The following is a 13,856-nucleotide window of genomic DNA, read 5'->3' on the forward strand; positions in this document are numbered from 1 at the left end:
GGCTACTACTGCAACAGCCACCACTACCATTTCCACTGAAACTACAACTACCACAGCAGCCACCACTTCAACTGAGCAGACTACCATACCAACTGTCAGCAGTACCACTGAGGCTACCACCACAACAGCCACCACTTCAACGGAACAGACTACCACACCAACTTCCGGCACTACCACTGAGGCTACCACAACAATAGCCACCGTACCATTTCCACTGAAACTACAACTACCACAGCAGCCACCACTTCAACCGAACAGACTACCACACAAACTACCAGTACTACCACTGAGGATACAACCACAACAGCCACCACTACAACAGAACTGCCTACCACACCAACTTCTGGCACTACCACTGAGGTTACCACAGCCATAGCCAGTACTTCAACTGAACAGACTACCACACCAACTACCAGTAGTACCACTGAGGCTACCACCACAGCAGCCACCACTACAACAGAACTGCCTACCACACTAAGTACCAGCAGTACCACTGGGGCTGCCTCCACTGCTTCCACTACTGCAGCTTCCACTGAACCTACAGACACCACAGCATCTACCACTTCAACTGAACTGACTACCCCAATGACTACCAGTATTCCCACTGAGGCTACAACCATAATAGCTACCATTGCTGTTTCCACTGAACCTACAACCACAATAGCCACTACATCAACTGAGCAGACTACCACACCAACTACCAGCAGTACCACTGAGACTACCACTGCAACAGCCACCACTTCAACAGAACTGACTACCACACCAACTACCAGCACTACCACTGAGACTACCACTGCAACAGCCACCACTTCAACAGAACTGACTACCACACCAACTACCAGCACTACCACTGAGGCTACCACTGCAACAGCCACCACTACCATTTCCACTGAAACTACAACTACCACAGCAGCCACCACTTCTACTGAGCAGACTACCATACCAACTGTCAGCAGGACCACTGAAGCTACAACCACAACAGCCACCACTTCAATGGAACAGACTACCACACCAACTTCTGGCACTACCACTGAGGCTACCACAGCCGTAGCCAGTACTTCAACTGAACAGACTACCACACCAACTACCAGTAGTACCACTGAGGATACCACCACAGCAGCCACCACTACAACAGAACTGCCTACCACACTAAGTACCAGCAGTACCACTGGGGCTGCCTCCACTGCTTCCACTACTGCAGCTTCCACTGAACCTACAGATACCACAGCATCTACCACTTCACTGAACCGACTACCCCAATGACTACCAGTATTCCCACTGAGGCTACAACCGTAATAGCTACCACTGCTGTTTCCACTGAACCTACAACCACAATACCCACCACATCAACTGAACAGACTACCACACCAACCTTCAGGACTACCACTGAGGCTACCACCACAACAGCCATTACAACAGCTTCTTATGAATCTACAACCATCACAGTAGCCAGCACTTCAACTGAACCACCTACTACGATGACTGCTAGCACTACCAGTGAGACTACCACCACAACAGCCAGCGCTACCAGTTCTGTGGAACCTGAAACTGCCACACCAGCCACCATTTTAACTGAACCCACCAGCAAAACTGTTACCCCCTTCTCTTAATCTGAAGATATCACCATAACTCTAAGCAGTGTCCTTTCAACGGAATGAATTACCACATCTACGATTACCATTTAAATTGCACACATAGCCATGACTACCAGGTTCATATTAACTGAGTCTGTGACCGATATAACTTTTACTAAATCTACTATTATGAGATTACAGTACCAGTACAACTCTTTTTTTATCCACATTGGCAACCCCTTCCACTTCAGCTGAAGCTACAGTTACATAAATTAGCAACCTCAACTCAAATGTGTATTATTCCCATTTCAAATGATCTTTCTTACAATTATCGTCAGTTTAACAGAATTTCCAGACAATACTATCTGCGCTTCACCTGAATCTACACTGCCCACAATAGCTACCTCCATCAGTGACTGAATCTAATCTGTTTTCTGAAAGAACTAAAACATCCTCTATAACCCTTACTGCCACCACCTCAAGTATAAATAAAATCAACACAGATGGCACCAATTTGACTGACTTTCCAATCACAACACCATAATGACTTTAGTTGAATTTATAATCTCCATAATCAAGCTAACCTGTTAATAGAAAATGCAGCCATATCGTCTGAGTAATCTACTATCACAATGAGTTAGAGATTCCACTATCCCTTCAAATGAGTCTATAGCTACATTACGTCAACAAAACGTAGTAATACCATAACTTCTACTGAAATTTCACAATAGAGACCACCACAGCAATAGATTCTGCAGTCACACCATCATTTCTACACATCACCATTTCTACTGCACATACTAGTACAACAGGCAAAACTTCACTAAACCCTTCAATACCCTATTACCCTAATCTATAAGCACTATAACTTCTACTGACATGTTACTCAAAGCCATCCATTGCTTATTCATCTGAACCAATGCTACCAGTGTTTATAGTAAATCCAGTAAGTCACACCATCACTCCCACTTGACAGAAATGGCAAATTCTTAATGACCTCTTCCACTGGAACTTGGTTAGGATACATGCAAATAATATCTTAACATCGACTACCATCACTCCCACACCATAACTGTTAGTACTGTAGGGCATTCCTTGGCCAATAACTGCCAACAACTACCAAAATAACCACTTCTAAAACAAGATTTACCTAATGACTAGTTCAACTATCATCATAATGAGAATGAATTTCACCCCCCAAATAATATTTAGATTTAAAAATTCCATTTATTAGATCTGATCATTTAATGTGGAAAGTCTCTATTTTTGTAAGGTTTTAGATGATATAATTTTCATACAAAGTAAATCTAATCTATTTATTTATGTTGGAAACCTATTAAGATTAAATAAAAAGTTACCAAAGGTGAATACAGTCTTTTATTCTCCCAAAGTGCTAGTCTTTAATGCACAAATTCCATGTGTAATAGGGAAAAGACATTCTATATGGTGAGGGTATATTAAATACATTTATGTATTACCACGTTTTCTTTAGATTGTGTAAAATTATTTTTATTTCATTTTCTCTTTAAATCATTTTGATATTTAAGAAATATTTATTATCTCTGTTTTCAATTTTAAAACTTTGTTTTCTACTATTTTTTGCAGTAATCTTATAAAGGCACTCAATGAAATTCTTTGAGTAAATATTTACTTGTGCCTGCTATCTGCTGAAATACTGGAGAAAATTCAGACAAAGAAAGTAACAATGAAGATAGTAATAAATTTACAAATTTGGATTCTGTTATTTAGAGTTCTTATTAATTGACAGATTTAAATCAGTGTTGATGCTACCTGCATTCCACTGCAGTCCTCCTGAGTCAGAATCATCAAGGATGGGCCAGTAATCTCTATTTTTCAAAAAGTGTGGAGCCAGGGCTGATGACCACTGATTGACACAGCGAACTCAGAAGGGCATCACGACTTGTTGTATCTTTTAGGTGGTGTTGGTGAGACTGATAGAAATCAGTAAATATTTTTTCCAAGCATTAATAAAAATCAGTCATTTGTTGATGTTAGTTTTACCCATAAACAAAGGATGAGTGTGTAATCTGTAGACGTGAACGCAAGTTTGGATGCAGGGTGAAAATTTTACTTACCCAAGAGGAAAAATACATTTTCAAGCAATTTAAAATAAATATTTTAATAGCCACTATGCTAATTAGAAATAAATTTTAACTGTCCTTTCAAGTCTATCCTACAGAGATACCTTTTCCCCGATTTTGCAAGCCTACTTGCTGTAATTATATGCAATTAATGTAATAAAACATTATTAAAACACTTTAATTCTATTTTTGCCTTCCTCTATTATTTTCTCTATTAGTGATTCTTTGTATATTTATTAAATGTATCACTAATTGGACTTTTCTCATTTTGTTAAAGAAGACATAACTTTTACTACTTTCCAGTTCTACATTTCTGCTTTTAATCAGGTTGAGAAACATTCTGGAGTAGATCCATTGTGTAAGTAAATACAAATTTGCTCTTTAAGGAATGGAAGATTTTTCCAGTTTAACACATGATAGGTACTCAAGATATTTGTTTAACAAGTACATGCATTCATCATAGCAGCAGTCTGTTAGGTAAGCTTCCTGGCCTCTGTTTATCCAGTGTGTGTGCCTGGCAACTAGTAGCTAATAAATATTTGTTCAATAAATGAAAATAGCACCAATTATAAGAATTTATTACTAAATAAAGAAGATTTTAGAATTGGAATTATACTGTTAAATCATATTTTAATACTTTCATTTATGTTAACCTATTCTAATTTGTATTATTTTTCTCAATTTCTTTTTAGTTTTGTACAGTGTATGTGCAGAAAATGCACAAAGCATAAGTTACAGCTCAATGAATTCTCACCAAGTGAACACACCCATAACCAAATCAAGAAATAGAATATTACTAGCGCTTCAGACACTCCCCGTGTGCCCACATCCAATCACTACCTCCTTCTTCCTTTTCCAAAAGTAAATACCGTCCTGATTTCCAACACCACGGATCACTGTCTGACTGTGGACCTAGTAGGAACGGAATGGTATCGCAAGTACTCTTTTGTGTCTGACTTCTTTGGCTCAGCCTTTTATTTGTGAGATTCATACAGGTTTCTGCTTTCACAATGGTTCCTTTGCTTTCATTGCGGTAAATTAACCCATTGTTATTACCATGCCATGACTTATTTATTCATTATTTTGTTGATAGACATTAGGGTTATTTCCAGTTTTGCATATTATAAAAATTGCTGCTTTATGCAACATCATTTTATGTATCTTTTGGTACACATATTATGCATTGTGCTTTTAAACTGGAGAATAATTACTGAGTCACAGAGTAAGAAAATGTTCAATGTTAGGAGATACTTCCAAACAGTTTTTCAAAGGAATTGAAACTAGCTACACTCTCATTAGTATTACATGAGAGTTCTGGTTACAGCACATTCTCACTGACAGGATTTTGGCAGCCCTTTTAACTTTAGCCATTCTCGTGGAGGTGTAATAGTATCTTGTAATGGTTTTAATTTCATTTTCCTGATGACTCATGTGGTTGAGCATGTTTTAATCTATCACCCACTTGGTTATCCTCTATTTCAAAGTGCTTCTGCAAGTCTTTTGGCTATTTTTCAATTGGGTTGTCTGAGTTTTCCGTATTGATTTGTAGTTCTCTTTATATTAAGCACATGTTCTCTATCAGTTATAGGAATTGCAAATAGCTTCTTCTACTCCATCGGTGCTATTTGTGTCCTGTGTCTGTGACTCCAAAGTCATGAATATTTCTGCTATGTGGTTTTCTGAAAAATTTGTTATTTTACTTTTCACATTTAGATCTACAATCTAACTGGAATCCAATTTTGGTACCAATTGCAATTCATTTATTTTCCATGTGGCTAACCAATGGATCCTGCATCATTTATTTTAAAAGCTATCTTTTCCCCACTTCTCTGCTGTTCCACCTTGACATAAATCACATGTACCTCCCTTCTCCAACACAGGGAAATTTGACTCCTATTATCCTTAATCTATTTACTTAATTCTCTCCATGTATATAAACAAAGTCCCATCTCTGCTGCCACTTCTTTCCTGACACAGAAGCTCTCCTCACCCTACTTGAGCTGCAAAACTTCTGTGATGTCCTCCTCACCTATTCAGCCTCTGACTGTCCTCTCGGAGCCACCCTTTCACTTTCAGAGCAATGCACTTTCTTATGACCCACCTAATGGGCTTCAGCACTGAATTGTTCAGAAAGGGAAGGAGAAGGAATTAGCATAATACTGAGAGGAAAAAGAAACACGGAAAAAAGTATGGCAGTACTTATGTAAAGAAAAAACACGTGAAGATATTATTTTATATTACTTAGGAATACATAAAAATATAAGGAAGTAGGATAGTGGTTCCTTCCAGTGTGAGAGGAGGCAGGAGGAGTGGTCTGGGGGAGTCTGTACGGTGTGTATGTAATGATTTGTCACTTAGGATGGGTGGTGGGTGTTCAATGTAAAATTCTTCATACCCTCTGTATATTTTAAGTTTTCCCTAATTTTTTAAAAAACAGCATGGCTAGGACATAGCAGGTATTATATAAATAAATGCACAATTGAAACTTGAGGGGTAAACAGAGGCTAAATTATTTAATATCTTATAGGTTATGCTAAGTTTTAGTGATTTTCTTCTCCCAAGAGGAAATGCCGCTAAGGAGTTTTGAGAAGGAGAGTGACATACCTGCTTTAATTTTAGATGGAACAATGTAAATGCTTTGTGGAAAAGAGAGTGGAGGATTGAAAAAGTAAAGTAGAACTGTTAGGAGAGTTTCGCAATGGGTTTTGGAAGAGGGGAGGGTGGGTGGGATGAAGGTCATTGATATGGTGCCTGACACATGGTAAGGGATGGATATGGCGAATATTACTATCATTGCTCAGATGACGTCAGGGATCCAGTCATTCCTCCTTCACTGAGAGCACACCACCCCCCACCAACAGTATTTCTTTCAGGTACAATGACTATGTTATTTTCTTGAAGTTTTATCTCTTCTAGATTTAAATTTTAAAGTTTTCATCATCTCCTCCCTCACTTTGTGTTTAGTCTCTTTTCTCTATATTCTCACAATGTCTGTCTGTATACCCAGACTGTTTCTATTATTTCCTTCAATCAAAGGGCCTCCTCTCTGCATCCGTCTCAGCTGCTCACCTCTTCTCCAATGCCCCCCTTCCTCCCCTCTCCCACCGCATATGCATCACAACTTTTAAGGTCTGATTCAGAACTTATCTCCTCCAAGCCAAGACCAGCTCCTGTGCTCAAAGATGATTTCCTTTGCTTTCCTTATATTTGGGAAGTCATCACTCCACGTATGTTTCTTTTTAGCTCCATCCCTGTACCTGTCTGAACTGCCCTCAGGTCCTCACAGCTGAGTCCACCAAACCCTTCAACCTGTAGCCTCTGCCTTACCCCGGTTTCTGCCCTAGTCCCAGAACTGACCATATCAGAGAACAAAAATTTCTTTAAGAGCTCCAGCCCCTACTTGTCTGGTGCTGGGCAGGGACGCTTCAAACTCCCATCTTCTGTCATTTTCAAACTGGGTTAGGGGACCAAGTATGGAATCGCAAGCTCTGAACATTGTGACAACAGCATCCTGCCACGACCACTCTGCTCTGGACCTTTTCTGCAGCCCTGAGCAGGGCTTTGATATCTCAGTGTGACCCCTGCAGGGTTAGAGCTAGCTTCCATCGCCCCCAAGACCCCAGATCTCACAACTCCGCTGTGGCCCTGGAGCTTATAAGCCCTTCTCTGTGATCTGGTTTGTAGCCCGTGATAAGCTGAGGGTCCCTTTTGTTGCAGGTGAGTTATCTAATTGATTCCCCCTTATTTCCCAGTAGGGCTTGCAGCTTTACCTTGTTCTGTTAAGGCCCCATTCGTGGAGACTGGGTCTTTTCCATGAACCTCAGCTCCGGAGGCTAGGGCCCTGCTGACTCCAGGAGGACCTTGACAAAGACTGCAAGACTCTTGAAAGATTCCTAATTTCTATACTCAGTGCACCTGTTGGGAAGATGCTCTTCTCCAATAGGGACACCCTAGTGGTGATCATCAGCTTGAATCCCAGTCAGAGACTGTAGCGTGTGCATGGATAGGAAGCCTGGCATCCTTGACTGGATATGCTAAGCCTTTTCAATTATGTAGAGCTTGGACTCCTGCATCTGCTGCCCCCATGGATGGTCTATTTCCAGCTCTCAATACCACTGCTGTCTGGCAGCCCTGTCTTGTTAATATCCTGGCTTTCCTGATGCATCCTCTGGCAAGTCACCAGCATCTTTTTTATTTTTAATATTTTATTTAATGTCTTTGAGTGATTAACTTCTAATATCTTTTACTCCACTCTCTCTACCTCCCCTCAATTATTCTTTTTTATAACAGCCTTATTGAGATATTATTCACATCATAAGATTTGCCCATTTAAAATGTGCAATTCCCCTCCCCCATTATTGTTAACGAAAGTGTACAATAATTATAGAAGGACCTTAATTAAGTGATTGATGGATGAGTGATTGGGGCAACCTCAGTTTCACACGCTAAACTCAGTTTTGGATTCAATAAATGTTTCTTTAAGATTTGATGTCTCATCAAGCATGTGGAGATAATAACCCTTAATTCTTGGAGAGGTTATGAAGATTAAATTATGGTCAAGAGGTGCACGACTTATAAAGCACACATCTCTCTTTAGTAAATGTCAGTAATAAATAGCACCGGGAAGCGATGCCACCCAGGTGTCAACACCCATTTAGGAGGATGCAGTGACATTTTGCAACAACAGATGGCGCTCTTCTTCTTCTTTTGTTTTAACCTCGCCCATGAAAAATAATTATGGGACTTAGGTAAAAGTCAAATGACTAATTTTTGTCTTTTAAGAAGTAGATTTTTTTTTAATCGTGAATAATGAGGGACATGGTTGTGGTTCCAAAATAATTAAGACTTGCTATTTGGGAGAAGAATTTGATTTATTTTGTGCATCTCTCTTGAAAATAGAATCAGGATAAACACATTGAAGTTACTGAGAGGAAGACTTTTACTCAACATAGAGAGAATGATGTAACAGGAGAGTCATCCCAGAAAGGAATATTAGATCCTAGAAAACGGGAGAAATCCTGGTCACTGCAAGAGGCACACAGACGCTGGAGTAAGAGTTCACTTTCATTCGTTGGAGTTTGATCTAAATGTCTAGGGACCTTTGAACTCAAACATAATTACATCCATTTATAAAAGCAGAGTATGATTCACCATAAAACACAACTGCTATTATTTAAATGAAATTTGAAATTTATAATCAAAAGTCAAATGTTACACGTATTGTGAACTACAATAAGACTAGAATGTAAACTCCAGTAGAACAAGGGCTTGTCTGTTCTATTTATGGCTATATAAATCCCCATTGCCCAGAAAAATGTCTGGTATGTATTAGTTCTCAATAAACATTTAAAAATCCTAATATTCTGGCAATAAAAACACATTTGGCTTTTTTTTTAAGGATTGGCACCTGAGCTAACGTCTGTTGCCGATCTTTTCTTTTCCTTCTTCTTCTTCCTCTTCCTTTTCCTCTGCCTCTTCCTCTCCTTCCCCTTCTCCTTCCCAAAGCCCCAGTACATGGTTGTATATTCTAGTTGTAGGTCCTTATGGCTCTGCTATGTGGGATGCCACCTCAGCATGGCTTGATGAGTGGTACTAGGTCTGCACCCAGGATCTGAACTGGCAAAACCAGGGGCCCCTGAAGCAGAGCACATGATGAACTTAACCACTCAGCAACAGGGCTGGCCCAACATTTGACATTTTTGAGTAGATGTAGAATGGAATCTAGTGTCATGTGGAATTAGGAAAAATCACTGATATAGATCAAACATTTGCTTCTTTCCATTTTGAGTGCTACTAATTATTGTTGGTCCAGAATGTTTATCTAAGTAATCCTTCATTAATTTTAATTCATTGAAATAACATTCTACCATAGATTTTGGGAATTGATTTGAGTAAAAAGGAGAACCACTCTTCCCTTTTATGATAATCACATAAGAGAATGTGTAAAATTTTCCTTTTCTTAACTTCTATATTTACTGATTTTATGCAAAGCTAATTAATTAATACTAATTTTGATAAAACTTTTGAAAATTTCTTTGCACCTTCTGTGTATTTTTATAACAATTTTTCATACATTTTAACTAATCGAATAATACTAGAAAAATAATTATCACTAAATGCACTGCATTTTTAAACCTCTTTCTGGCTTGTTACTTACTATGTCAATCAAACAATAAAAATGATGAACTAAAATAATTCCTTTGCCTAAAATTGCCAAAAATCAAAGAAGGGGAACTGTCATGCTGGTTTCAGCCAATTAGTGGACCACAAGTGTTTTAATTGTCATTAGACCATAGTGAAATTCAAGCCAAGGAGTTTTTTTTTGTGGGTAAAAAATGAAGCAATTTGACATAGCATTATTAGATAAATCTGAAAGAGACTACCAAATTCTTTCAGCTGAAGAATGGCCAAACACAAAACACTTTCACTTCATTAACTAACAAAGATTTCCAAATTCTTTCTGCTAAAATTCCAAGAGTCTCCACAGGGAATCTCAACCTAACTGTGAAATATACCCAGGTGTAGAGTGTATGACTGTGAGGGTGTTGGAAACACAACCGCAAGAGTCACCATTTTCGCAACCTAGAATGCCAAAAGCACCCCTGGTGTTGGGCAAAGTGACAATCCTGGATTTACCCAAACACTCTGTGCACCTTATATTCATCCAGATGTGTTCTACTCTGTCTTATTGAGTAACGTGGTAATACCTGCCTAAAAAATGTTCTTTGACAAAGCAGAGATCATGTGAATTTCACAGTAACATATTCTCTTCAATACTTTGCAATTGTGTCTTGCAACTGTTTAATTAATTAGGCATTATGAAAGTGGAACATTCCAGTTATTGGACAAGTATCAGAAATTATTTGTTCCTCTGTAGGCTATCAAAATAAGGTATAGATGCAAATGACCACTTGTGAAATTTTATCTACTCTGTGGTTATGGTGTCCAGGGCCAAATTAAGGTAGTGTCCCCATACCATAATAAGATAGTGGGTTACTAAGGATGTTCTTCAACTGTTATAGAAGTCTAGGGTGCTCCAGTAGCTCTTCTTTGTTAAGGATTTAGAGTCCAGTTTTCTTCCAGCTGCTGATCGGCTGTTCATAGGATATTGCCCTAATCTGTGTGTTACAGGAGGGCTCACTCATTGGGCTTCATTCAAACAAAAGGGAAGGGAGTGGGGAAAGGAAGCGTGTACTCCTTGTTCTTAAGCACACAACCCAGCAGTTGCACACATACCTTCCTTTCTCCTGCACTGGGTCAGACTTTGGTCATATGGCCACACCTGCTACATGGGTGGTTGAGCAGTGTAGCCTTTATCCTTGGCACGCCTGTGCCCAGCTAAAATTTGTGGAGTTTGCTTACTATGAAAGTAAAGGAGAGAATAGCTATTAGGGATAATTAGGAATGTATCAAACTTGTAGCCAGCCTGGAAAAAAAGCCCATTTTGTAGTCATTTCAAGTGTGGTGTTATTTATTTGCTGATATTAACAATGTTCAATACTGTTGAAACATTTCATCCACATGGATTCTTACAGCCTGCAGAACCAAAAGATATTTCTTGGCAGGCATCATGTTATACTGTTTGAGGGACAAGAACTTCTCCCCTCTTCCACAGCTTTTTCTGTGCCCATATATGTTAGAAGCTGAGGCAATGTCACTGTATTTTAGTTGATTCCGATTAGAACTCTTAAGCTAAAAATGGTGAATATATTTGTAAGACGACTTTTGAAAAGGTTCAGCTACACACACACACACACACAACTTCTCTCTCTGTATTTCTTCAAGAGGGCACAGAGGTTGTTTATTCACTTAGCATCTAGCATAATACCCAGCATATGTTGAATGAATAAATAAAAATTAGCCACCTAATTTGAAATTTTAAGTTCATTTTTTCACGTACAAAAAATATTTCTTCCTCGCTATTTCAAGGAATCCTACCACTTCTTTTTAAAACATTTTCTGAGATAGTGCTTCTCAGACTTCGGTGTGCATAAGAGTCATCTAAGCAGAGTATAAAACCCTCCTGAGTTTTAGTTAGTCTGGTGTGGGGCCCAGGAATAAGCATTCCCAAGATGTCTTCCCATCCCGTTCCAACTCTGGGACTTGATTGATGTGCTTCTCTTTGTTTTCAAAAGGACGTCTAGTAGACTCTGTAATGAACTGTCTGCTTTTCTTCATCCTGAGCTGGGGCACATGAGTGACTACTAGCCTGAAAGACAGCAGAGAGGTTCTGACCATGATTATTAAACTGGCTGTGTCCTTTCTCCTCTTGGGGCCTTGATGTCTTCTACTATAAAAAAGCAGGGTTAGAATAGATGATATCCTCTAAGTCGGAGCTCTATCATTGGAAGATTGAGATATATTAAATTAGATGGATCTCTAGCTAGTCAATTAGCACTAATGATACATCTATCATAAGAAAACATTAATTTTGAATTACATTTGGGTTACTCACTGTGTAGGAGTCATTTTTTAAAGACTTACAAGTTATTCAAATACTATTCTTCACCAAGAATTTTCTGTGCCACTTTCGTGAAAATCTCCCTGGGTATAGGTTGGATGCTAATTGTTAATTTCCAAATTGACAGTTATTTTTAAACTCCAGTCTAATGCCATCTAGATTTTGCTGAATAACAAGAACATTTTTACCTATGTAAAGCAGAGGCTGTCTCAACAGTTGAATTTGAAGACTTTGGAAGACACTTGATTCGTTAAATTCCGTTTAACTAAGTTTCCTAGTGCCCCTCTGGAAGATGGAAGACCTTGGTGAATATGTTAGTAGTTATTTGTATATCAGATTTGCCAGCTTTCAGAGTTGGGGCCCTGAGGAAGTAGAACTCAAGATAGACCCATTTTTCTGGAAGCTGAGGGAAGAGGTCTGAAAAGTTTTAAAGTATGAGACCCTGAAAATATCAAGGTCTAATGAACAGAGAGCTATGCATCCCCACGAGAAAGTGCCAACAATGAGGGAGAAGATGGCCATGTTTAGTTGGAAAAACAATTCTCAGAGAAAAGATAGCATAAATATTTTATTTTTTATTTTGTTTATTAATTTTCAAAGAAATGAGTTGGTTGGTACCCTGGCATCCTCCTTTGATGACCAATGAGTATTTTTTCAGAATTAATTTCAGTCATTAGTTTTTTGATGCTTGACTTTTCCTTTAGGCCAGTCAGGAACCCTTTCAAGTTGGCTCTTGTGTCTTCTTGACAAAGCCTGATCAGTGTTTGGCAGATTCCTTGCTTTCTGGCATACCAAGATGTCCCAGGAATATAATTTTGTACTTTCCCTGACCCAGACTTAGAATTAGCTATTTTTCCAAAGATCGCTGGTTTCTTTTAGTCAAGAATGATAGAGACCACAATCTGTCTTTAGCTCTCCTGATTCTGATTTTGGTGTTTTTTAACTTTCACTTAGAAACCTCACTTTGTTTCCCAGTGTTCTCCCCCTTGATTTGTTACCCAGGCTCAGCTCTCCCATTTTCCTCAGCTCTTGTCACGCTTACTATATTCACTTCCCCTCATAGCATGATCCCCAAGCAGAAACTTGACATTTCTTGATGGATGACATGGTTGGTAGTTGGGCTGGGTTATCCTGGCTCTGAATCCACCTCTGTTCTGTTCCTTGTTACGGTGGAGTATCCTTTGGAGGATCTGAGCCCTGGTTCTTGAAACAAAATAGTGAAGTGTCAACTTTGGCAGAGCTGAGGCGATATGGAAGAAGGGTGATCTTAAAGGAGAGAAGTAAGAGGATGTAAAATAAAGCATTTAAATTTTCAAGCTCAGAGTGATTTTAGATATCACTTAATCCAATCTTTTCATTTATTGACTAGAAAAACATTCAGGGAAGTTGAAACTTTTGCTAGAATTCATACAGCTAGTTATTGGCTGAGATAGCTGCTAGCTCAGGTGCCAATCTTTAAAAAAAAAAAAAAGCTTTGTTGCAGCATCATGATAACCATCAGTGTCAACATAATCACAAACACTTTATGGCATTTACTAAGTGCCAGGAAGTGATATAAGCACTTTACCCATACTACCTCATTCAAGTTCCACAACAACCCCAAGACATAGGTTCTATTATTATCCTTATTTTACAGATGAAGATTCTGAGGAACAGAGTTGAATTAACTTACCCAAGGCCACAGTGTAAGTGGCAGAACCAGGTTGAAACCCAGGTTGT

General features: G+C 38.8%; 1 protein-coding gene across 1 annotated transcript in view; it reads left to right on the forward strand.

Moving 5' to 3' along the window:
• Positions 1-4,495: 4,495 nt before the first annotated feature.
• LOC103547445 (dynactin-associated protein) overlaps positions 4,496-13,856 on the forward strand; it is a 44,592-nt gene continuing 35,231 nt past the window's right edge. Inside the window, exon 1 of the mRNA XM_070627624.1 lies at positions 4,496-4,605. The gene's annotated coding sequence lies outside the window, so the exon portion shown is untranslated. The remainder of the gene's footprint in view (positions 4,606-13,856) is intronic.

The sequence above is a fragment of the Equus przewalskii genome, chromosome 7 (assembly GCF_037783145.1).
Source record: "Equus przewalskii isolate Varuska chromosome 7, EquPr2, whole genome shotgun sequence".
Taxonomy (NCBI): Eukaryota; Metazoa; Chordata; class Mammalia; order Perissodactyla; family Equidae; genus Equus; species Equus przewalskii.